Raw genomic sequence first — 27,912 nt, 5'->3', positions numbered from 1 at the left:
TCAAGGATCTGTCAATCCCTTCGTTATTTCCTCAACAAACTTCTCCATGTTATTGTAAGAGGTTCCTCCCTGACCCAATGCTCTCATCGATGCTTCTCTTAGCTCACTAGCAGTCTTTCTCATTTGCTGCCCTTCTTCCCCCTTCATCAATCTCCTTACTAACACTTCCACATCATCTATTTTCACAACATCATTCATTGCCAATCCAATCTTCCACACTTCACTGACGAATCTGCGGTTAGTCAGTTGCTCCACAAGGAAAGGCCGTGATATTATGGGCACACTAGCGCAGATGCTCTCTAGCATAGAGTTCCATCCATCATGAATCAGAAATCCTCCCACTGAAGGATGTGAGAGAACTTCCATCTGAGGCGCCCACTTCACTAGCAAGCCTTTTCCTTTCACTTCTCCAAAACTCTGTAGGTAGCACATCAAAGTCCTGACCATCGATCAGATCTAGACGAATAACCCACAGGAAAGGTTGTTTGCTAGCCTCCAATCCCTAGGCGATCTCTAAGAACTCCGCAGTAGACATAACACTTATACTCCCAAAACAAACATAAATAACTGAAGAGGGTTCCTGAGAATCCAACCATTTGAGACAACCAGTTTCTTCAATCCAAATGCTTGCATACATATCAAGTATTTTATGATTTCTAGATTCTGCAAGTAAACGTAGAGGACCTATCGTGTATGTTACACAAAAATATCATCACCATGATTATTTGCAGTCAGTATGGGTCTATCATCACTTGTACTGTCCTCCTAAGCAAGTATAGAACCTCAACTCTTCAAATCAAGCTTTGGAAGTGGGAGAAAGACATTAGAAATCAATGTAACTCTAGTTCCGCACTTTCTCCCATGGTCACCTGCGGTCCCGCACCTTCTGTGTACAAAAGCTGCGTACCTACCCGCTCTGTTCCTAACGGTGCAGGTGCGGACCCCTGTGAAAGTCAAAAGGCACAATTTTTATCTTAAAAAACTCACTTTGGGTTAATTCTAGAGTTTTCTAGAAGGAATTTTGACGTGGATTGTTCGCCCTGAGGTGGTTCATGCATCCCAAAAGAGAAGGAGCTAATCCCTTGACTAAAGGAGCTATCCCTTTGAAGGAGGACCTAGTAACTTCCCTCCATTGCACTATAAATACAGGCATTGGGGTGAGGACTAGGGAGGTTAGAAGCTGAACATTTTGAGGGTAAATGCTGGTGAAATTGAGACTCTTTGGTTGAGCTTGAGAGGAGAGATCACATACCTCTTGGTTCTATTGGAGAGTGAGTGAAGCTTGTCAAAGTAGAGGAGACATCTTGTTGGACCCTGGGAGGAGCTTGTACAGCGTCAAGGCAAAGGTTGTAAGGTTCTTCTTCTTTTGAATTAATACAATCAAACTCATTTTTCTCAACAAGTATCTTATGTTATTTGTTTCATGGACTCCTTGACTTTCATGTTAAATATGTTTCATGCAATTAGTTTTTCAATTGGTTTTTCAGGTGCTATTTAATTTGTTTGCCTTGTTTGTGTTTGCAGATTCGCAAAGGAGCTCATTTGGATCGAAAGAGCGAGGGCATCCACAAGCTTGCGTTGGACCAAAGGTAGGCCCTAGAAACCTTTGTTTGCTATTGTTTATTGAAGCATATTTAGAGAAAGATAGTGTCTGGTTGGTTTGCTTGTCATTAGGTCTTCTTTAGATTCTAGGAAGGTCTATCTTGTCCGCAAGATCGACTCATTCCGCGCGACAGAATGGCGACTCCACTGGGGACTTGATTGTTTTCTTTGTCTATACTTTGACTTGAGAAACTGTATTTTCTGTTTCTGTTTTTGACTTGATGACTGTGGGATTGGGTGTATTTAGTTAATTTTGAGTTAGTCTTCATTTTTCATAGTTTTGGGAGAGGTACGCACCCTCTGAGTTAAGCACAGTGCGTACTTGTACGCACTTTTGCTTTGTGCACAGAGCGTAGACGCACCTGTGTAAACAGGTTGCCTGCGTACCCTGTCAAAAATTTGAAGAATTTCAAATTTTCCTCTTTTTGTCAGTTTAGAATTTGTTTATAAGTTTTAGCCATTACCTAGACCTGCTTGTTCCCTCTCAAAAACTTTCCTTGGTTTAATTTCATTAGCATTAGGGTTTTAGGTGGAATTTCTAGGAATTTTGCTTGTTGGGTTTGTTTTTCGTTTTGGTTGTGTAGTGGCTCTGAGCTTAGAAGCCCTAGAGACCTCAGATTACCTTGGTGTCTACTGGTCTTCTTGTGAGTCTAACCATTTATGAAATCTCCCCTTGTTGAGGAATTCGCTTTGAGTTTTCTCATTTCAAAATTTCGAAAAGCTTGTAGTTGAAAGTTTGGAATTTTCATTTTTACAAAAAGAAAATGAAAGATTAGTTGTTTTTTGACTAATTGTGATTCCGCATACATTAGTCCTTAGCTCACATTTAGCTAAGTAAAACATCCTCAAAAAGACTTTTAGAAGGCTTTAACTTCAAGTAGCTTTTTATGGTTTGTAGCTCTCAAAGTTAGTCATTTTCGTTAGTTTTGAGTGTCTTTTTTCAAAATATAAAAAACAAAATCTCTTTTGGAAAAGTTTGTCTTTTGTAGTGATTGTTTGTTTTGAAAAGAAAAGGGAAATTTGTGTGAAATAGCTAGTTGTCTCGTTTTGAGTGCTTTGGAAAGGAAAAGCTCTTCTTTTAATTTGTTTAATTGAGAAAGATTTGTGTTTACAAAGTAGTTGCATTTCTCAAACTCTTTCTTAAGTTTAGAAGTTCATCGAAGAGAAAAGATTGTTTAAATCATCCTAGGTGCATCTTTTTAGTGATTTCGAGTCGAGTCTTTACACCATGAGTTTCATCTCTGCCACCTCTTGACTTAAATAACAACCACTAAAATTAATGCTTAAAGTAAAATTCACCTAGTAACATTTTATTTCTAGGGCTCTGATACACCAACTTAGCTTAGGCTAGTGTCTTGGAGTAGGAGAGTAATTAACTCTCCAAGACAGTAAAAACAAACAAGTAGCTGTATCTTGTGGTAGGAAGAAATCCAATTGTTGCATTTATGATCTGGGAAAGCTCCTCTTAAAGGAGAAGCACGAGATCGTGTCCGAACCAGTGTGGGAATCAATCCTTCTTCATTGGGAACTGTTGTGGGGAAAAGTATCCGATGCGGATGACCCTATCCCTACTCTAAAGGTGACAGTCTTTAGCAACAACTGAAAGTAAAGTTTTGATGATTTCCTTTATGAAAGTACAGAGAGAATGAAGAAAGATTAACCAACCTGGTGTCTTTCGCTTAGTCGATCCTTGCCCTCTCTCTTTGTCTCTTGTTCCCAGCTCCTTGCTCTCTTTGCCGGTCCAGCTACACACAGATCCTACACAAAACAAGAGAGCAAACTACAAGATACATGTACTCATAACTGAAGCATGGATTAGGATGAATCAAATATACATGTAAATACAATACATCAATGCAATACAAGTATATAGGAGAACATGCAAAACTTTATTGATAGAAGTAACAGGGTTCTGAGAAGGTTACAACCAATGATGGCTCCAATCCAGCAGCACCTCCCCAGCAGCAAGAACTCTCCTCTTCACCTCTAGTAAAACAATCACCCAATAGCTCTAACTGTAAACCAACAGCACCTCCTTGCTTTACACAAAATTCCAGCCTCCCTAGACCTCATAGAAGAGCTCTATATATAGGAGAGAAGAAGAGAGGATGAGTCAGCTTGAGACTGACATGAAGCTGCCTTGTGTCCTCTCCCTCTTCAGTTAATCTTCAGTTCTTGAGTCCACTTGGAGATCCTTGCTTACACATGGTGATCAAGTACCTCTTACTCATCACAGGGCGAATCTCATGAACCAAGTGTCAGTTTGGAAGCTTCCTGGGCAGTTGACACCTTGCAGGATGACTGTGCCACTTGGCCAATCTCGCCCAGCGCAGGTAGCCTTCATTAACTTTGACTTCCAGCGCAGGTACAAGGAGGGACAGTTGCATTCCAGCGCAGAAGCTCAGTGGAGCAGCTGACATGATCCAAAATAAGCCTGTTTTGAAGTGTTTTCAGGTGGAGAACTGATTGGAAATGCTGTTGTTTGATGACCTTGTTCTTTTAGGGGTAAGAACAACATGTTTAGGGACTGAGGATCCCTGTAATTATTGACATTTCATGCTCCATGTCGCGAGGCACAAAAATGTCTATAAAAGTTGCCCCTTAAAGTATGAGGCCGTTTATCGGGTGAAATGCTTTATCTAGAGGGTCCGAAGTTCATTCCAGTGCTGAGGAGGCGCCCTGTAATACAATACAATACAATACATTATTTTTCATTCTATTTTCATGATCTAGCTGAGGCGGGCATTCCCATGCTCAGCTTTTATAAATACATTTTGGTACATATGACAGACGATCGTCTGAAGGTAGACTGATAATTTTCTGCTGAAATTATCATCCTTTGAATAGGATGATCATCTGTTGCAATGATGTACATGACAAATGCTTTTATATTTCCTGAATATATATCGCAGCCCGGATGGATGAAACTAGATCCGGGGTCTTCAAACTCATTCGATCTTCACTCTAAGTACAAGTCGATCCATGTGAGAACTGCGCTGAAGTCGAACATGGAAAGACATCGCTTGATTACTGGTCAATAATGAAAATCGTTAACAAGCGCGAGAGGAATCACCAATAATGACGATGACCCTCAAGGTACTGCAGTACAATTCACGTGGCGTGAATAAAGGACTTGGCGTCGAACGCCACGCAAAATCTTCTGGTCGAAGGTCATTGATGTATACCTGTCGCCGGAAGTGAGAAACTTGCCATTGAGGCATGCAAGCTTCAAAGTACTGATGGGGGTGTTCCTAGATCAACTTCTTGGATAATGAGCTGAAGTCGACAAGAAGCGATCCGTCAAAGGAGGGCCTTAATGAATCCCACAGCAATGACACGGAACGGAGCTAATGACTTTAATGGAGGTGAAAACAAACTATGACATATGATTCAGGGTGGCGATCATGAATGGATGAAGGATAATGTATGGCAGTGGATGGGACACGGTTGACACTTTCAGAATGACCCCTCTTGAACATATAACGACACTGATGCGATGGATCGGTAGCATTACCCCAAATGTGGATGGTTTGGCGAGGACCATGGTGATGAGACCGGTGAATGAAACAACCCAACCCGATGTGATACGGAGGAAAAGTGTCATGTTCAAGAGTGACTTACTACCGTTAAACTTTGATGTTCTCCCAATTTTTCCCCAGTCATTTCTGACCAGTACCTCTTTATTTTTGTCAAGCTTGAGGAGGATAACATATGCTTGTTCTATAACCTGCCCTTCGGGCAAGCCCATCGCTATGATTTAACGAGCCTAGCGATAGGGAAACTCGTTCTCGTCTAAAGACAAGTTTGTCACTATTTAATTATTTTAACGAGTCTAACGACAAGGAAAACTCGGTCCTTTTCATTTTTAGAGAGTCTGAAAAGGTACGGAAAGTCAACTCCATAATTCCTTTTTCGTCAGCAAATCCCTTAAGTCCGGAAAAGTATAAAACAATACAGAAGGGATGGCTGTTCAGTACTTTTAACGAGCCGAACAAGACAAGCGCTCGATCCTTTTGTGCAATAATCCCTCAGGTCCAAAAAGATTAAAATTTAGAGGAGGGATAGCATTCCGGTCATTTAACGAGCTGGAAGGCCAAAACTCGGCAAACTTTTCATATTTTACGAGTCAGTGAAAAGAGCTGAAAGAAGACTCGTCTTTTGAGGAACGAGTGATAAATAGGGATAGCTACAGATTCCAGGTACAGGTTGGAATTTTCCAATCACGGCAGTGTTACGAGGATGGCTAGGTGGAATCACTCTTCGCAGCTGTTTCTCAAAAGAGGTAAACACACAAATGGAAGCGAATGATCGGCCAAATGAACGGTGGAGGTGATGGATGACAACACGATCAAGGCTCTTATGGCTGATGAATTTGCGATCTCAAGAGGTTATTTACCGGTTCATTTTTTCCATGAGCTTGAACTCTGGGGGAAACTTTTGCTCACACTTTTCTATTTTTTAACGAGCATAGATTCAGTCATAAAACTGCTCGAATTTTGCGTTTATTTTTTAACGAGCATGAACTATATGCTAAAACTGCTCGATATACCAGTCATAAAAAGAACGCCTCCCGTAAGGACCAATTTTTATAGAGCTTATGCCTTACCACAGCTATGCTCACTTTTGGCAAATTTTACTTTTGCCCCACAGGCTTCTTTCATGCAAGTTTGGAAACGGCTAATCTTAAAACCAGATAAATAACCGTCCCTAGCTTGCACTCCAGAAGGTTTGCATGCCCCTAGGTATAGGATAGAATTTCGAGGCTGCCCCTCCTCTCCCCTACCTCTGCTTTTCTTTGGGTGTTCACAGTTACTTGTCATCTTGCCAATCTAATGCTAACGATACTTGTCTTCTCGTTATTCTAAGGGGTCTTATGCAGTACTCAGGCTTCCCGTCGGCCCACTTTTAACAAACAGCTATTTGTGACAATAGAAGAACACCACTCAAAGATAAAACATTGGCATTATTGAGGGAGGCTTGCCTCTTTCTTATTATTCCAAAGACGGTTCGATTCGCTGCCGCAAATCAATCTCTTTCTTCGGCGGTGTCTATCATTGGGTTGTCCAAAGATGGTTACCCTCTGTCACAACAATACGGTCTCCTTCTTCGTAGACTGCCCCTGCTTATCCTTCAAAACATATGTTTCGATGGGCGAGGCTTGAATTCAAAGATGGTTACTACTTGTTGCAATAAGGGAATTCCTACTTGGGCATTGCCCACTTTTTTAGACAAAGGTGAATGACTCTTTGGTCAAACACATAACTTTAACAAAAGATTATTATTCTAGAACAACCCCACTTCCTTTGGACGGGGTACGGACTAGTCATATTCTTCTGCGGAAATTCTTTCTTATACCCGGGGTTTCTTCTGCCCGAAGCAGACCAGGGTGCATGCCCCCTGGGTTCTAGTCTTTCTTTCCGAATCACTCGCGCTCATCGGGAAGGAGGACTGGGGGTGGAGGCGAATCTTGAGTGAACAGACCATTTAGGAACGGTATTTGACTATTTGCGATGCGAGATCCCGGAAACGAAAGTTGGTCTACGAGCTTGACCACCCTTCCTTCGTGTGGAAAACACATTACTCTAAAGAGTGAGGAGACTATCGCTCCCATGCAATAAATATAGTCGCATCCAAGGAGTAGGTTATAATCCAAGGGTCCTTGAACTACCATCACGTTCATCTCGACGGTCTTCCCTTTCAATGTAACAGGTACATTGGGGAGGATCCCTAATGGTCGACTGGTTCCTTTATCAAAACCTGAGAGATTTCTCAACTCAGGTAAAAGCGCTGGGGAACCCAGTGCTTTCCAAGCAACAGAGGAAAGGATACTCACAGACGCCCCTTCATCAATGATAGTACCAGCCATGATCATTCTATAGATCTGGACAATGATTCTGAATGGTACACTAGCTGGTAACCGGGGTCTGCCTAGTTGATTCCAATCAAAGGATACAACCAGGTTGCTTGGTGGTGGGACCGAATATACGGCCGGATATGACTCTGATGATGTTCCTTCCTGCGATAAAGGAATGGGCGCATTGCCCTGATGCTCATCGGAGTCGGTGCTGATGAAGAGAACCTGGATGGTGTCATCCTTGTTCTCATCAGTGAGGGTGTCGCATGAAGATGACTCTTCGACAACGATGTCATTTGAAGACGGGTCTTCAATGACGGAGTCATTGGACGATAGAACCTCTGAAGGAAGAACCGGGCCAACTGCCGTATCGACCTTTAGACTTCTATCTGGTCTAGATTCAATAGGTTCATTCTCAATGACCGACACTTCAGCTGACCACTTGAGTGGTTCAACTGGATTTTCAACTATCGAGGGATTAGGTGCGAGTTTTCGATATCCAGGAGGAAGTTGCACCGGCGACACCGGGCGATCTTCCAAAACTCTCTTTGCCTCCTCTAAGAATGGACATTTGTGGATGGCATGATTACCTTCACACAATAGACAGGGTGATCTTGGTCCCCTTCTTTGTCCTTCACTCTCGCTAGTTGACGGAATGCAATCAACATGACAACCAGAGGTTGATGCTACCGGATTGTGCAACCTTGGGGACCAGTCCCTTAGTATCCGGGGAATACAAGGAAAATCACGATGGAAATGGATCCCTTTGCAAATGACACATGGCGATTTAGGCCCGGTCGGTGCAGTGTGTGGGTTTTTTTTAGCTTTCTTCTGCTTGCCCCCAGTCGCCTTCGCCAGAGGCTCCTTCTGCTTCTTTTCTCTCTTCTTCTTTTCCTTCTTCTCCTTGGGAGGCTGACTTTTGCCGGCTCTACCTTGCAAAGATGAAGGATCAGAGGAAGTATCATAAGAAGTGGAAGGCTGGTGGGTAGTTCTAGATTGTTCTGACTGTTGATTCGACTGCTCAGGATTAGTGGCGATTTGGACTACATTAGTTGAAAAGAGCCATACAGGGAGGCCGATTGTCAATCCTGGAAGCGACAATGTAGCCATATGAGGCGCACCAACATCTCCCCAAGAGGAGAAGGGGTTTGGACTTCCGCCAAGGTTACTTCCTTGGTTGGTGGGCTCCATACTTTTCAACTGAAAGATCAACGTGGGAATAACAGGTGATTATGTTCCGCTTAAAATAAATTTTATTAACGACGCTTTTAGACACAAACTTGCTTTTTCATGTTTTAAGAGTCGAGAAAAAGCTAAAGATGACTCTAGTCGCCTTCGATGTATTAACGAGCCCGAAGTGACAAATGCTCGGTTGGACTTTTTCAGTTATAGAGTTTGAAAAAGGCCAAAAGAAACTGCTCTGGAGATCTAGGCAGAGGGTGTGCCAAACCTTTCGCGAAACCATAGAATACGTTTTACGGTACGGGTGGTCGATCTTCGTGAATGCTGTGTTCACTGCATCGCGATCAGTAGGGCGGCCGACACGGTTTCCTAAGGATAAAGGATAAAAGCCTATAGGGGTCTCCCAATATACGCGACGGTACGCGGGAGCTCAAGTCCGTGTTAGTGCCACCGACTCTCAGGAGGAATCACCCACCTTCGTAGAGATCGACAGTCACTATGTTTAACGACGCCGGAACACGTCTCTACCTAGACCTCTAGATGTTCGCGTTAAATTCCAAAGCGTTGTTATGCAAATTGAGTTTATTTTAATGTTGATCTTTCTTAACAGTTTGCCTTTCAGGTTCGCCACGAGATGTATATATACAACTTCCTATATGCAATCTAAGAATGAGAAGCAAATCTTTTCAATCTTTCAACTTTGAAAACCTTAATCTACTGAGGGAAAAGAAAGACACAACTTTTTCCACAGATCATAGAACACACACTAAAATGCACATCTTCCTAAATCGTCAAGCATACAGTCAAATGCAAAATGCACAATGCATGTATTTCTTTTCGTTATCCTTAATGTTGATGCTAGACAGAAAGGAAACTGTTGTATAATTTTGAATCTAATTTCAAGTAGAAATAAACAAGCTTGTCCACAATCAAAAAGACACCTTATGATAGACTTGTTTAAAACACAGGAAATGTATAGATTCAAACCATGAAACGAAAAACAAACAAACTCAAACAGCCATGAACAGTAATAAAACTAGCTCATAAGATCACAAAGACACTTTTACAGTTCAGGATCTAAGAGGTCACAGCTATACTGGTTCGCTTTTCACAATGGGAAAGTGTAACTGAAACAAGAAATACTGAAAGAATATTCACAGTTTCATCACACAACTGAGGCGGAATAATGTCAAGGAGAAGTGGTCTACAGCAAGTACACTGACCAGCAAGCAATCAACAAAAAATCAGTGAAAACAGGGCCAAGACAGAATGGGAAAACTGAGCAAGACAATGGCTAACTGGACTAGCGCAGGTTCTAGTCTGCCAGTTTGACTCTCAGCGCAGTTCCCGAAGGGAGTACCTGCGCTGTAATGCAGACTGCCTGTGGACAGCCTGCACTGACTCACGAGAGTTTCGTCTACAAAGAATTCCGGGTCATAAAAAGCTCAAAAATGCACTGTTTTTGTTGAAATAAAAAGCTATAGGTCAAGTACAGGCTAAGGGATGATCAAGAGGATGAAGATCTATCACAAAGAGTAAAGAGTATTTTGTAGATAAGCTCTTCAAATCTTGAATTTTCTCAGCAAATGAGCAAGAGTAGCAGTCCCTCTACTTCGCTTTTGATATAGTCAAAAGCTTTTCGATTTGGTACTCTTTTCTTCAAGAAATGAATAGCAAAATACTACAAACACCAACAAGATACTAGGCTCCCCAGCGGAGTCGCCAGTTTGTTGTGGGGAAAAGTATCCGATGCGGATGACCCTATCCCTACTCTAAAGGTGACAGTCTTTAGCAACAACTGAAAGTAAAGTTTTGATGATTTCCTTTATGAAAGTACAGAGAGAATGAAGAAAGATTAACCAACCTGGTGTCTTTCACTTAGTCGATCCTTGCCCTCTCTCTTTGTCTCTTGTTCCCAGCTCCTTGCTCTCTTTGCCGGTCCAGCTACACACAGATCCTGCACAAAACAAGAGAGCAAACTACAAGATACATGTACTCATAACTGAAGCATGGATTAGGATGAATCAAATATACATGTAAATACAATACATCAATGCAATACAAGTATATAGGAGAACATGCAAAACTTTATTGATAGAAGTAACAGGGTTCTGAGAAGGTTACAACCAATGATGGCTCCAATCCAGCAGCACCTCCCCAGCAGCAAGAACTCTCCTCTTCACCTCTAGTAAAACAATCACCCAATAGCTCTAACTGTAAACCAACAGCACCTCCTTGCTTTACACAAAATTCCAGCCTCCCTAGACCTCATAGAAGAGCTCTATATATAGGAGAGAAGAAGAGAGGATGAGTCAGCTTGAGACTGACATGAAGCTGCCTTGTGTCCTCTCCCTCTTCAGTTAATCTTCAGTTCTTGAGTCCACTTGGAGATCCTTGCTTACACATGGTGATCAAGTACCTCTTACTCATCACAGGGCGAATCTCATGAACCAAGTGTCAGTTTGGAAGCTTCCTGGGCAGTTGACACCTTGCAGGATGACTGTGCCACTTGGCCAATCTCGCCCAGCGCAGGTAGCCTTCATTAACTTTGACTTCCAGTGCAGGTACAAGGAGGGACAGTTGCATTCCAGCGCAGAAGCTCAGTGGAGCAGCTGACATGATCCAAAATAAGCCTGTTTTGAAGTGTTTTCAGGTGGAGAACTGATTGGAAATGCTGTTGTTTGATGACCTTGTTCTTTTAGGGGTAAGAACAACATGTTTAGGGACTGAGGATCCCTGTAATTATTGACATTTCATGCTCCATGTCGCGAGGCACAAAAATGTCTATAACAGGAACGACGCCAGATATTCACGTATTAAAAATGGTAAACCTCAAATTAACCATTGTCGAGGAGCCTGGGGTCACTTGTTGGTAAACCTTGGATTATGTCAAGGAGACTTCAAGGGGATTGAGCTTGCTACTCTTCCCTTGCGTGCGTATCGGATCGTAGACTGTTCCCCCAGGTGTATTTGTCTCAGTTGGTAGCCTTAGTGACCATATTCTTTAGGATTCTTCCTAAGGTGACAGTGGTGGGAAGATCCCACTGTACCTGGAGCAGACGTCGGCTAGACTCACTTGGATTTTCTGGGGGGTTCACTTCACTTGAGACGGTTAAAGTGGAGGAACTTGGTCCAGTCTATTCATTAAGCAGGTTGCTGGGGTAACTGTTCCAACCGCCATTTCTGTACTGAATTCTACGGCGTTGGATTTCATCACCAACTAGTGTTTTCGGTCCGGAAAGTTACTGTTTGTGTGTGTTTGATCTCTAGATTCTTTAGGCGTGTGATTCAAATTTGTTTGGTTCTTTAGAGGCTTTAGGTGTTTTTCATTGAGATTTTACTTTTTTTTGCATGTGAAGTAGTTAAAAGGTTTTAACTGTGGCTGAATTACCAAGACAGTCCCGTAGACTTCGAGGCCAGTCTCCTAAGTTTGTAACCGTGGCTAATTTACTGAGGAAGTCCCGTAGACTTCGGGGCCAACCTCCTGAAGAAGTTCCGAGCCATCTTGAAGGCTTGAAAGTCCTCGTAACTCCTAGTGGCAGTAAGGTTGGTTCACCTGAAGAAGGAGAGTCTTCATTGGTTGTACATCTTGATTGCCAAACTCTAGAAACAGGTTATAATCCTGAAGCTATTTCAGTTTCCGAACTTGCTGGTAGCTTTTCATCTACTAGTGATATAGGCGAAGAACCTGAGATATCTGAACCTGTTACTCCAACATCGGGGTTTGTCTCTCCAACTTCTAGTGGTCCTAATTCACCTAGGGTAGAAAGAGTAATCACCGAAAATCTTCCTTCTGGTTTGATAGCTATTGAAGAACTTGCTCCGGAAGAAGAAGTAGGCATCCCTATCCCTGAAAATCAACCTGTTATTGATCTAAGGGAGCGTGAATCAATTTTTTACAGTCCACCTAGGAGTACTACTTGGTATCTTTCTTTAACTAATTATTTGGAAAACTCAGTGTTAAGTTTTTCACCACCTCGTGCTCCTTATCATCCTAGAGGTTTTTATACTCCCGTAAATATGTCAGGTCAGTCGTCCATGTTTACTCAATCACCTGAATCTTTTTTGTACGACGGTCCTTCTGTTCCCTCTGGGTATCAGTCACTTTCTGGTATTTTTTCGGGAGCATCTCCTCAACCCATTGAACAAGGGTTATTCACTGGAAGCAATGGTGCAAAACCGTTGAGCGTAGAAGACATTCTTATGATGTCAGGTTCTATTCCCAATTCTCAACCTCAAGGTGGCCAATTACCGCCTGGGGGCAGCCTCAATTAACGCCTGGGGGACAACCTCAAGGTACAAAATTTGCATCTGGGGGGCAACCTCAAGGACAGTACGTGCCTACGGTACAATACGTTCCTCAAGGTCAACCTCAGACTCAATATGTACCTCAAGGTCAACCCCAGTATCAATTTATACCTCAAGGTCAACCTCAGTATCAGTACGTGCCACAGGGGTATCTACCCCAAGGTCAGTACTCGAACCAAGGTTTCCAACCACCCCAAGGTCAATCTTATGTTCAAGGGACATGAAATGTACCTTTCAATTATCAAACCTACCCTTAACCCGGTTATGGTCCTCAATATTCTCAACCTATTATGGGTCAATACCCCGGAACGAACATAGTGTGCGATCCATCACAAACTCAACAAGTGTTGCAGCCAGGTGTACAGTTGTCATCTCAAACTGGACAACCCTTAGTTTCTGGTTCTCCTTAGCAACCAGTCCAGTCTAATATTCAAACTTCTGTACCTTCGGTAGTTTCTCAGTCTGGGCCTACTGCGCCTCGTACTCCATCTCAAACGACTGCTGCAACTGCCGCAACATCTGTTCAATCTACCCAACCTACTTCTGGAGTATCGACAGCTCTGGTTTCTACTGTTCCTGTATCTACTCCTCAGACATATTTACCACCGTCTGGATCCACGATTCAAACTACGGTTCAGATGCCTGTAGGACAACCTGGTTTAAGTACGGTTGTCACAAGTCAACCACAATTCCCTTATCAACCGTACCAGGGACAATACCAATTCGGCCCTGCTATCCAGCAGCCAGTTTATCAGTATCAACCATATCCTGGGTACACTTATCAACAACCTCAACAACCCTAGTACGGTACGGTTAATCCTGGTTTTCCAGGAGGATACAATATCCCAAACGTGATTCCTATTCCTAGTTATCCTGGATATCCTCCTCCTGGGGCTGGTCTCATGACCCAGAGTTTTAGGGGATCCTAATCAGCAGTTACCATTTATCGCAACTTTGGACTTACCAGACTTGTCGCACCTAACAAATGATCTGATTAATTATCTTCCATTTTGGCCGCCAATGCCGAATAAGTTGCCCAGTGACATTCCCAAGTTCGAAGGTAAATCTGGAGAGGACCCGTCGAACCATGTGATGACTTACCACCTCTAGTGTGCGTCTAACTCCATCACAGATTATTCGATCCGTCTTAGACTTTTCCAGTGCACTCTAATTGGTCTCGCGGCCAAGTGGTACATTGAGTTACCGCGAGGCACTTTTTATAATTTTAGTCAGTTAGCTACCTCATTTTTAACTCATTTCCAGTTTCCAGTTCGATATGACAATGGCACGGAATTGTTAACTTCGCTAAAACAATCGACATCCACGTATATTTCAGATCATATTCATGAGTGGAGACGTCGACGACGTTTAGTGAAGGTATTCATTCCGGATCAAATCTTGGCTGAATGGTTTGTAAAATCTTTGTTGCCAAGGATCACCGAAGATGTTGCTAAAGCCGGAGTTGTTACTGAGGAGCAAGTCATTGCTCAAGCACAGTACCTTGACTTGGTCTATACTCAATCAGGTACGTTACACGAAAAGATCCCCGATATTCCCAAGTCAAATCAAATCACTGCAGTTCCTTCGGGATCTCATGCCGCTGACGGTATGATCGGTACGGTTAACACTAAAAGTAAGAAGAAGTCTTCCAAGAATTCTTCTCCTATCATAACCTTGCCTGATTCCCCGACAGGAGATTCTTCTGCAGAGGTTTCCGCCGATGTTCACGTTGTAGAATCATCTACAGCTAAATCAAAATCCGGCGGGAAGAAGAAAGGAAAGAAGAAGAATAAAACAGACAAAAGTTCAAAGGAGAAACCTGAAAAGGCGGAATCCAATGATGAAAAGCGCAAACCTCGTTATCCGTGTCTCATTTGTGATGAAGAACATTTCACAAGAGACTGCCCTCATCGAGTAGAGGTTGCGAAAATCGTCAAAGGTTCCCAAATTCCTGCTGTTTTGAAGGATCCATTTCCAAATCAAGATAGCAAGATGATAGGTTCTTCCTCGAGTGCCAATGAAGAACCCATATTGATGATGTCCCATGTAAGGATTGCGACTCGATCGCAAGATTATGGCAGTAAAAGTCCTGTTGATGGCAAAGAAGCAGAATCTTCTCATTCTAATCCATCAACCTCGGCTCCCGGTTCCGATCGACTACAGATCGAGAAACCTAATCCAGACCTAGTAATTAAACCGCCCGCCAAGGGTTTACTTCGAAGGTCAGCTTTCAATCCACATGCGAGAGCGGCTCAAAATTATAACATTGTTGAGGATTTAGCTGTTTCACCTTCAGCAACGTTGGCTTTGGAAGTGCTGCAATCATGCCCAGCACAACGCAAATTACTTTTGTCGGCTATAGGAGCTGTTGATGTTCAGGAACCGAACCTAGTAATATTTGATCTAGAAAATAGTACACCGCGTTTGCCTCATCAAATGGCTTTCCAGATTCCAGTGATAGTAAAAAACAGGCCTATTCATCGGACTGTAATTGATGAGGGAGCCTCAACGTGTATTATGTCGATACAATGTTGGAGATCGCTTGGTTCTCCTTCACTAAATCAATCCCCGACAATTCTTAAGGCCTTTGATGGCCGTGGGTTTCATCCTTTTGGCATTCTACAAGATTTGCCTATAGGGGTTGAAGGAAAAACCGTTAGTCTAGATGTGGAGGTGGTTGATGCCCCTCTAGACTATAACCTTCTCTTGGGTCGAAGTTGGTCTTACGCTATGACAGCGGTCATTTCATCGGTCTTTAGAGTCATAAAATTTCCACATAATGGAAAGATCGTAACAATAGACCAACTGGCTTACTTTTCATCTGACCCAGCCTCTTCGGAGAGTATTCAGCATGTTGGTAAAACGACTATCCTATATAAGGATGTTGGAGTAGGATTAGTTAAAGATGCCGGTTTGCTGGGAACTTTTCCTTTTCCTCCAATCAACACATCATCTTCATTTGCAACTATTCATATGATTACATCAGACACTATTTTTTATGACGATCCTTGGATCGTTCCTTCTGAATCTGAAATAGACTCATTTGGTAATTCCATGCCTTTGAGTCCATATGAAATGGCCTATGCAGCTATGCAGTCTTTTGCCGACCCGTGTTCAACCGAAAAAGACTTAATGAATGTGGTCCGTGAGGAATCACTTTTCACATCAACCTCAGATTTAACTACGTTTTCTGAACTTGTTCACTCTGATGAGCAAATTCGTGAAATCCTATGTGTAGATGATTTACCATGGGAAGATCTCCATCACAGATCTTCGTTTTTACCTGAGGATGATCGTTTTGAAAATGATTTCTCATCAATCTTTACGACTGAATATGTCAAGGAACCTCAGAATCCAATGAAACATCCCGATTCAGAGTTAAATTTGGGAAACATCTCTCGAACTATTCCCATTGAAATTTCGGTTAAGCCCGGAATTGTTGAGAACATTCATATAGGTGCCTCGTGTACAGATGACGAAATCCAATTATATAAGGCCCTATTTCAAGAATTCCGCGACGTGTTTGCCTGGTCCTATGAAGAAATGCCAGGAATTGATCCCGCGATTGTTGTTCATGAGATCAAAACTTACCCGAACGCTAAACCCGTCTGGCAACGTTTGCGTCAGATTCACCCACGAAAAGCTTTTGCAATTAAAGCAGAAGTTGAAAAAATGTTGAAAGCAGGTTTCATTTATCCAATCCCGTTAACGGATTGGGTATCGAATATTGTTCCGGTTAACAAAAAATAGGGAACAATAAGAATATGCATCGATTATAGGGACATTAATCAAGCCTGTCCAAAGGACAATTACCCAACTCCCTATATCAATCAAATCATTGATGATTGTGCTGGCAGCGAGATATTTTCCTTTATGGACGGTTTTTTCGGATACAATCAAATCAACATTCTACCTGTCGATCAACCAAAAACGGCTTTTATTTGTCCATGGGGGACATTTGCTTATTGCAAATTAGCTTTTGGGCTTAAGAATGCCGGAGCAACTTTTCAGAGGGCGATGTCTTATGCGTTTCATGACATCAAGCACATTGTGCAACCTTATCTCGATGACTTGCCTGCTCATTCACTACATCGATATGATCACCTCGTCCACTTACGAGCAATCTTTATGAGGTGTAGGCATTATCGTATTCGGTTGAACCCACACAAATGTGTCTTCTGTATAGAAACGGGTCGATTGCTGGGATTTGTAGTTTCGAAAACCCGCATTTGCGTTGATCCCTCGAAGGTCGAAGCTATTATCAATTTGCCTCCTCCTTCGAGTCTTCGCCAACTCCAAAGTTTGCAGGGGAAAACAAACTTTTTACGACGATTCATTCCTAACTACGCCGAGGTTACAAAGGGTTTTACACGGTTGTTGAAACAAAATACTCAATTTTCTTGGGATGAGATAGCTCAGAAATCTTTTGATGCACTCAAACACGCGTTGACCCATGCACCGTTGTTGCATCCTCCCAACTACAACCAGGATTACTTTTTGTATCTCGCCGCATCCCATTCCACCATTGGAATGGTCTTAGTTCAGGAAGATGAATTCGGAACGGAACATGTGATATATTACCTTAGTCGAACATTAAATCCCACTGAGCTAAAATACTCACATGTGGAGAAATTGGCATTGGCAGCCATTCAAGCTGTCCAACGTTTTCGTCACTACATTTTACTACGTAAAACTACAGTCATTTCGGATTGCAACCCTATGATCTACATCTTGACCAAACAATTGCTAGGGGGCAAGTACTCTAAATGGATCGTTATCCTGCAGGAGTTCGATTTGGAATTTGAGAAATCCAAGTCTAAGAAATCTTTAGTTTTCGCGGAGTTAATGTGTGATTTCCTGCATGCTGACACGGAAACTGTGGCGGAGGAGCCCATTGCGGACGAATCCTTGTTTCTAATCAGTACTTTGGATCCGTGGTATGGGGATATCATCGTCTATCTCCAGACCCAATCCTTTCGGCCAGAAATTTCAAGGTCAGAACGTCGAAAAATTCGGTTCCACTCCCAACAATTCAAAATTATTGGAGATACTCTTTATCTTCGTGGGGCGGACTCTATTTTTCGACGTTTCTTAACTCACGAAGAAGCTGAAAGGGTTCTAAATGACTTTCACTCTGGGGCATGTGGCGGTCATATGTCTGGGTATGCCACAGCCCAAAAGATATTGTGCACTGGCTCTTTCTGGCCGTCCTTGTTTAAAGATTGTATTACTGCGGTCCGAAAATGCCACAACTGTCAAGTGTTTGATCGAAAGATGCGCGCTCCACCTGCTCCTCTCCACCCTATAATTGCCGTTGGTCCTTTTGCTAAATGGGGTACCAATTTTATTACATGTAACCCTCACTCGGCCAGGGGGCATGCGTATATCATCCTAGCGGTAGATTATTTTACTAAGTGGGCCGAGGCGATGCCTACATTCGAAGCAGACGGCAAGACATCTGCAATTGCGTATATCATCCTAGCAGTAGATTATTTTACTAAGTGGGCCGAGGCGATGCCTACATTCGAAGCAGATGGCAAGACAACTGCAATTTTCGTGTTCAATCATATAATTGCTAGGTTTGGTGTCCCGCAAGCGATAATCACTGATCATGGGCACCATTTTCGAAACGTTATGATGACAGAACTTACATGCCATCTTGGCTTGCGTCACGATAGCTCAACTCCTTATTATCCACAAGCTAACGGTCTGGTTGAGTCCATCAACAAAGTTTTAGTTATCATGATCCGACGAATCATTGGCATTCATCGGTCGAATTGGCACAACATGCTATTTTCGGCGCTTTGGGCATACCGAACCTCAGTGAAAACATCAACAGGGTTCACTCCTTTCCAACTAGTTTATGGTTTGGAAGCTGTGCTACCCATTGAATGCGAAATCCCGTCACTGCAAATGGCCATCGAGTTACTTCCAGCTACTTCCGAAGAGGAAAAGCGGTTATTATACTTAGCTCAATTAGATGAGAATCAACGTGATGCTGCATTGGCAATCGAGACTCACGCAAAACGTATGAAAGCTCAGTATGATCGAAATGTGACCCCTCAAAATTTTTCGGAAGGAGACCTAGTGTTATTGTATGATCAAGCTAATGATAAGTTAGGTGCTGGAAAATTCGTTCCTATGTGGCATGGGCCCTATGTTGTCAAGCGAAAGCTAGCCAAAGGGGCTTATGAATTGGTAGACTTTGATGGGGACTCTTTGGGTAAACCCAGAAATGGCCTTTACTTGAAGAGGTATTATGCTTAAAAGAATGGGTATGGAGATTTTTAGTTAGGTTAGTTTTTCTTTCTAGCAAGTGTGTTTTAGTTTAAAAAGTGTGCTTAGCTTAGAGAGTGTTTTTCGTCATTATTCTGGCTTATCTTGGTTTTACTCTTGATATTGCAGATGTCGATGCCTCTTCAAACATACATTGGATTTGCTGATGGTGCTTGTCGTAGTACACGGAACATTTCTTCCGCAACTTGGGTTATCTATTCGCCCTCTGACGAGTTAGTTTCTATGCATGGGGTAAGCCTCGGTCAGACAACAAACAACATTCCCGAGTATAGTGCAGTGATTGAGTTATTATCTGAATCTATTTCATTTGGGATTTGGAGTTTGATAGTGAGGTTAGATTCTGAACTCGTTGTATTACAGCTTAATAGAGTGTATGCCATTAGAAATCCAGTGTTACTGAGATTCTTTTTGAGAGTGCATCTCTTGGAACGTGAATGTGATTATATTGAATATCAGCATATTCCAAGATCTCTAAATACATTAGCAGATGCAATTGCTTCTCGAATGTTAAGTAGACATTTGCAATAATCATACATGTAAATTTAAAAACATTTCATCACACATGTTTAACAAGATAAGCTGGCAATAGTGATATATATATAGGAGTGTGTCAAAAAATACATCGTCTTCGATCATAGGTTGAAAAACACCTTATGATCGGCAAAAATGATAAGTACAAAAAACAAAAATGTCACATGTGCCCACGAAAGGCGATCATCCTATCACTGGTGATGATCTCTATAAGAAACCACTGCCCGAGCCACCTTACAAAGGAACCTCCTAAAAGGTCCCGGGACTCCAATCACATAGCACTGAAGTCGACGAGGGATGTCATCGATAGTAGTCTCAGGAATATCTCCTGTCAAGCGCTCAAGATGACTCTCCAACTCAGCCAAAACCTCTGCTGATTCGTCCTGTGGGGCTGGCGCGGGTGCAACTGGTTGCCTCCTCTCGAAAGGCTGGAGAGCGGCTGGTCATTGTGGACCCACATCTGCATTCAAAATTTTTACTATCAGTTTTGAGACGATGAAAAATATAAAAAAAAAACTTAAATAGGGAAAGTTGAAAAGGATTTTACCTGACTCGTCCCACTTCTCTCCTGGTGGAAGAACCATGTCTGGGTCACCGCGGAAATCTATCCCAGCATAAGGGAAATCCTGAATGCAAAAAACCTGGTTTACCAACCATTGGAAATACTCAGGTTTAAACCGAGCAACCTCTGTCCTCTCGTCTGAGTGACAGGCCATGACTGCGACCCATCGCATCAGTTTGGGCTCTCGAGGAAGCCCAGCTCCAACAGTAAGATGCTGTGGGATCAGCATAGGAACCCTCTCCAGGCCAAAACTCACGACCAAAGCCCCATAACCAAAGGTCTTTAGTCGTCCGCTCTTGGCCCTGGTCAGTTGGCCTTTCACATTGGCCAACACAGCATTGCACCAGTTGAAGATGGTGCCCTGAAAGCAATCAACTGCCATACGCATCTGGGATCCGGTGGCAACATGTAATGCGGCAGCTCCGCAAAGTCTGGTGACAGTAAACGCAATCACCATGAGCTCAGGACGGGATATGGTCTTTATGTCTATCCCTTTGTCTTTAGCCTGGCTGTGGCAGTACTCTAGCCGGAGGCTATCGACAGACTGGCCACCTGGCCTAGTCCCGAATAGAGTCAAGTCCTCGCCTCTCTTAGGCAAACCAGTCAAGAAATAAATGTCCTCCAGCTCGATTTCGAGCTGGTGTCTGCCAATGAAAAAACACTGGTCCTGTACACTCCACCTGTCAACCAGCCACTGTAAGAAATCTACCTGAGCCCTCATGCCAGGAATGGTCCAGAACTTGTACAGTCCGCATGCCCTCAAAGCATCAAGTGAAGGCTGATGATTCCATGCAGCGGTATCCACGTCCTCATGCTCCCGTTCTCGCCAATCTAGCATGATATATTCTCTGCATCAAGAATAAAGATTAATTAGATTGCTACAAAACCTTTTGATTGGTCCATTTTTGAGAAATTTTGGGTTCAAAACCCTTGCGGCGGGTTATGCACCCTCCACGTTAGACACAGTGCGTGGGTCCGCACTTTGTCTACACGGAAGGCACGGACCCCGAGTTTTTTCCCAATGGAGAAAAAGTCGGGGTCCGCGGGTCCGCAATGGTAAACCTGCGGACCCCCGCGCGCGGGTTTTGCGCCTAAAAACTCTCCCAAAAAACAAAATGAGGGGCTAAATCAAAAAACTAAACGGTTGAAAATGAAGAGTAAGGTGATGTGGATTACCTGGAGAAGACGACGCTCAATTCCGACGGTTGGATTTTCCACAATCTTCACAGGAAGTTTTCTAAGCAAAAGCACTATTTTCTCACCCAAACTCGAACGGTAAAAATGAATTGACAAAGGCCCTTTTTATAAGTTTTTTGAGTAAATAAATCGCAAATTTGTTTATGTTTCACTTTGAAAAGGTATTTTGCAACGCTTTTATCCATTTTAAATAGGTATGAGTAATGTTTGTGTCTTTGTGCAGAATACAGGATTATTCAGGCGAAATCTATCATTTTCAACGAAAAAACAAGTAGAGTCATCTTTAAGCCCTTTTCTGACTCCTAAAACATGAAAAGATTTCCGAGCGTTTCTTTTACACTCGTTAAAACGGAATTAAAAGATGGTCCACTTACAGCTCTTTTCCGACCGTAAAAAACATGAAAAGATTGCCGGATTTTTGTCGTTTCAAATTCGATATTGGTTATAAAACGACGTGTCGTTGATCGCTTTTTTACTTTTTCAGGTCAATGACACTAATAACGAAAAGTACTCCTTGGTCGTAAAAGATCAAGTGGTTCTCTCAAGTATTATTTTATACTTTTTCGGGCTTGGGAGACACAAATTTACGAAAAAGTCAACCCTAGAGTTTTCTTAAGTTTTTTCAGACTCTCTAAAATTGAAAAATGCCGAGTTTCTCCTATACTGGACTCATTAAAATTTTACAGTAAAGGACCTGTTCAATTACAAACAGGAACAAACCACTCCTTCTTAGGGTTCGAATTTAAACTAAGTTGGACTCATCCGAAGGATGAGCTTATAATCAAGCAAATGTTATCCTCCTCAAGCTTGTCAAAAATAAAGAGGTACTTGCCAGAAATGGTGGGGGAAAAGAGAGAAAAATGAGTCTGTTTGTCATACTTTGTAACCCCTCTTGAACACGACACTTTTATTCACCTGGGTTGGGAAATCCTTTGCCTAACAGTTGATCAAACCACATTGAAAGTCTTCAGCCGGTTTCTGGGTATTAACTTTGGGTCAATTGTCACCAAGCCATTTGTCGTGTCGTTATGTGTTCAAGAGGTCACTGCCAATAAGCCATTCATTTGCGAAATATCTGTCATCCATCTTGACCATCCCTGAGTTAGTCCTTGCAACAAAATTTCTTCAACTTGATCTATGATTTCGTGTTGTGGGCTTCCCTGCAACGGATCGCTTTCTATCGACTTCAATTCATTATCTAGAAAGATGATCTAGAGATCGTCAGTACCTTGGGATCTGCATGCCTCAATGGTAGGTTTCTCGCCTTCGACGACAGTTTACATCATTGAGTTTCAATCAAAGGATTCCATGATATGTTCGACATCAATACATTTACTCACATCTCATGGATTGTACTGGGTACTTTGAGAGCCATTGACATCATTGGTGGTTTCTCTCACACTTGTTAACAGTTTACATCATTGACTGGTAATCAAGTGGTTTCTACCATGTTCGACATCAACACATTTATTCGCATGGATAGGATCGTACTATTTCGGGAAGTAGAAATGAAGACCCTGGATCTAGTTTCCACCATCTAGGCTGCGAGGAATTTTGCACTCATTATGTTGTGGACTATTCATAAAAGATGGCTGCATCCATACTGTGTTCACACGAGTCTATACTTATGATGTTTCACAAGATCATTCCTATATCAGAGCAGTTAATATATTTCTAGTTAGTTTTCATCTGAGTATGGGAATGCCTACCTCAGCGATGATATGATCTCATATATATATCTTGCATTGAATGTTTTTACAGGTTTCGACCAGGCTCTCCACAAGATAATCCTCGAAATGATAAAGTACTTCACTCTTCCTATATGATAAATGAAATCCTCATCTACTACAGACTTTGCACTTTAGGGGGCAATCTGTTACACAAAAATATTGTCACCATGATTATTTGCAGTCAGTATGGGTCTATCATCACTTGTACTATCCTCCTAAGCAAGTCTAGAACCTCAGCTCTTCAAATCAAGCTTTGGAAGTGGGAGAAAGACATTAGAAATCAATGTAACTCTGGTTCCGCACTTTCTCCCATGGTCACCTGCGGTCCCGCACCTTCTGTGTACAAAAGCTGCGTACCTACCCGCTCTGTTCCTAACGGTGTAGGTTCGGACCCCTGTGAAAGTCAAAAGGCGCAATTTTTATCTTAAAAAACTCACTTTGGGTTAATTCTATAGTTTTCTAGAAGGAATTTTGACGTGGATTGTTCGCCCTGAGGTGGTCCATGCATCCCAAAAGAGAAGGAGCTAATCCCTTGACTAAAGGAGTTATCGCTTTGAAGGAGGGATTTATCCTTTTGAAGGAGGACCTAGTAACTTCCCTCCATTGCACTAAAAATACAAGCATTTGGGTGAGGACTAGGGAGGTTAGAAGCTGAACATTTTGAGGGTAAATGCTGGTGAAATTGAGACTCTTTGGTTGAGCTTGAGAGGAGAGATCACATACCTCTTGGTTCTATTGGAGAGTGAGTGAAGCTTGTCAAAGTAGAGGAGACATCTTGTTGGACCCTGGGAGGAGCTTGTACAGCGTCAAGGCAAAGGTTGTAAGGTTCTTCTTCTTTTGAATTAATACAATCAAACTCATTTTTCTCAACAAGTATCTTATGTTATTTGTTTCATGGACTCCTTGACTTTCATGTTAAATATGTTTCATGCAATTAGTTTTTCAATTGGTTTTTCAGGTGCTATTTAATTTGTTTGCCTTGTTTGTTTTTGTAGATTCGCGAAGAGGAGCTCATTTGGATCGAAAGAGCGAGGGCATCCACAAGCTTGCGTTGGACCAAAGGTAGGCCCTAGAAACCTTTGTTTGCTATTGTTTATTGAAGCATATTTAGAGAAAGATAGTGTCTGGTTGGTTTGCTTGTCATTAGGTCTTCTTTAGATTCTAGGAAGGTCTATCTTGTCCGCAAGATCGACTCATTCCGTGCGACAGTGTACAAGGGGGGAGTCTCTCATTGAGTGCATTAATTACAGGACGGTTGAGGTCATCAAAGGTATTAAGTAAAATAAAATCAACTTGGAGAGAGGCATGCACTTCCCTTATCATAAAGTCCAACTTATCCTTATTTCACAAGGAGAAGGATAGATCTTTGAGACACAATGGGGCATTCTAGGAATACAGGGAATTATTTGTTCCATATATCCATTTTCTAAACAACTTTCATCTGCATCACAGTACAATAGCATACCATATTGTATAGAGTAAGTAAGCAAGTTGTGTTTGATATAGAGAGTTGGTATGGGAAAAGGGTTCAGTACATAGAGGAATAAAAGAAGTTGTAGTGATTATACCTTTGACAGGAATGTAGACTTTCTCAATGAGAAGAGGGGCAAAGAAATAAGCAGAGATGCCACAGGCACTATGAGTCTAGAAAGATACACTCGGAACTCTGAACTTTATTGTGGTTTTGTGCGGAAACGAAGCAAATCTATCGCAGATATTACATGTGACTGGAGGAACACCGTCCACCTGGAAATGATTCAATTTGTCCATCAGCTTGTCGAAATATAGAGGGGTGTTATCAGGGAAGGATCGAAATAACTCAGGTAGGTTGGAGGTGCACCCATGTTTTGGAGGCAGGCCATCTGGAATCGTCTCAAATGTAAAGCCCGACAGAGATTGACAAAAACACTGAAGACTCTTCATAAGAGCTTGATATTTCATTACTGAATATAATTATTTATAGATACATATGAAGGAGAATCGATAATGACCTCCACCAATCTCCTCCGTATTGAAATGATGTTTGACTGATTCCTGCACAGTCACATTAAATTTGCTGATGTGTGAATAGTGGGCAACATCGTTTGTGTGGTCGTGATTAATGTTCTAACACCTCCCCTTAATCACGACAACTTAAAATTCAACTTGCTTGCTGGTCTAAGTCTCAGCTAGGCTTACAACAAAACATTTCATTTTTTCCTTCTTGCTAAAGGGTCCATGCTTGTTCATTTGCTGGCCCAGTTTCATATTCACCTTTCTGGCTTTCCTTACGAACTTCCTATGCTCCTTACTTACGTACTTAACATCAACAACCTCTTTTGGATTGGGATGCAATGCAAGATCCCAAACAAGGTAATCTAATTCATGTTCTCCCCACTTTCCATGAGGAACCAGCAAAGGAGCCACAAAAATGTAGTCATCTTCGAACATGCGCAACCTCTAAACAACATCCATGGTCGTATCTTTCACAATCGTAGCTATCTTGGAAGTAGATCCAATCAAATTTATAACAATTGGTTAGTGATTGCAGAATCATGTGGACTAAATTTTAGCTCGTGATCATCAATAACATAATCCTCAATAGCTTCACATTGTTTGTCAATGATTTCTTCGAACTCAAAAAAACTGCCAGACCCAAAAATGTTGTAAAATGGGTTCCTGAGAAAATGATCATCAAAAAGGTCATTATCCAAAAAGTCTAAAAAGATAGACATATCCACTGGGCTCCACTTTACCTCTACCACACAGGAAAGATCCCAACAAATAAGACACATTAGAGATTTAACAACGCTCCCACACAACTCTTAGCTAGGCTCAAGTTTTCCTTAAACTTTGGCGAGCTTTGACTTCACAATAGCACCACTCTCGGCTCTGCCTCTCACTTCCCCAGATGCACACCACACTTTCACTGCCCCACTCTTTTGATTAGTGTTTTCCAACAATTTCATCAAAGGGATCAGACAGCTTCACAACGCTCGCAGGTGGCACACAATCCACCACTCCACACATAGATCGTTTCTTGAGACCTTCACATGTGTCTCCACTCCTCGGCCTTCAGGCTCCTTCACATTGGGCAATGCACTATCACACTTGAACTCCACCTTCACAGCATCTCCAAATACACAACAAACTCAAAAACAGAGGACTAGCTCTTCAAATTCTCTTCACACCACTCAGCAGAAATAACAAAATTTGTAGGATTAACATCAAACAGAACAAGGCTCACTGCACTTCACAATCCAATGCCCCTGGCCAGCCCCTTTCTACTAACAACAACCATATAACTAACACACTCGGACGTTGGCTTTATTCCAAGGCAGAGTCTCTATATTCAAAACACAGCTCCACACTGCTCTAGGCATCTCCACTCACAACCAGAGGAGAACACTCCACCGTCAACAAAACACTTCACTCTATTGATGAAGAATACCCACAGCTCATACCAACATCTCTCCACACGCAAAACCAGCAAGGAGAAATCACAAGAAAAGAGGCAAAGCTCCACACATCAAACTCAATGCTTAACACACAATAATTACTGGGCATTCCACTAGTCTCCACAAAGTGCAAGTTCAACAACGCCTCTTCGCCCAACAGGACAGCAACACTCCCTCACATTGCTCTATGCACAACAAAACAACAACACTTCTATACAATGCTGAAGGCAACAACTCAATGGCTCCTCTAACCACTCAATCACACTTCAGCACACTACGCACTCCACACTGCTCCTTGATTCCCACTTGGCTGAAATGGCTAGTTCATAGCGCATTTACACTTGGATCACTCAGAAAGGCCGCACCAATCTTCACACACACACCACGGCAGACTCCACATGCCCTTCACACCATGGAGTGGTCACAACTCTGGCCACCCCCACCAAGCCCTCACTACTCTCGCCAAACACAGCTCACCTGTGCTTTGATACCATGACAGAAAACATGAAGACTCTATGAAAAGAGCTTGATATTTCATTACTGAATATAATTATTTATAGATACATATGAAGGAGAATCAATAATGACCTTCGCCAATCTCCGCCATCTTGAAATGATGTTCGACTGATTCCTACACAGTCACATTAAATTCGCTGATGTGTTAATAGTGGGCAACACCATTTGTGTGGTCGTGATTATTGTTTTAACAAAGATTTAATAGATTCCACAAATCTGGATCCCATTAGGCACTCTTGTATATATTGGGTGTTAACGAAGGTGATATAGAAGCCTCGCCCATACAAGATCTAAGCCAGCTGCATCGTACCATTAATATGACCTGAGCAAGGAAAGATAAGAGAACCGCATGAGGTTGTTTATTCAAAAGCGACATGGAAATGCAGCGCAACAAAATCTTAGAGATGGAAAATAACACGACAACGATAAGATAAGAGAAAAGACTATACATAATATACTAGCACCAGCATATTTACTAAGGTAAATATGGTTGATATATGCCGATAGGCTTATATCAAGCATATATATCAACCACATTTTCCAATGTGGTTGATATACGCCTATAGGCCAATTTATTATTAATAACTATATCAATATTAACAACCACATTATTTATATATATTATTATATGAATATTATATTAACATTATAATAATAATATAAACTCATAATAATATTATTAATATTAATTAATTA

The 27,912-nt window shown here is 42.1% G+C and overlaps 1 pseudogene; it reads right to left on the bottom strand.

Annotated features, from left to right (window-relative positions):
* Positions 1–27,592, bottom strand: LOC149208897 (7-deoxyloganetin glucosyltransferase-like; annotated as a pseudogene).
* Positions 27,593–27,912: the final 320 nt, after the last annotated feature.

This window comes from Pinus tabuliformis, chromosome 1_2, assembly GCF_031772625.1.
Source record: "Pinus tabuliformis cultivar Carrire ecotype Pingquan chromosome 1_2, CPIR1, whole genome shotgun sequence".
NCBI lineage: Eukaryota > Viridiplantae > Streptophyta > Pinopsida > Pinales > Pinaceae > Pinus > Pinus tabuliformis.
Note: the sequence above shows the minus strand (reverse complement) of the source record. Positions and strands in the feature narration are given on the sequence as shown.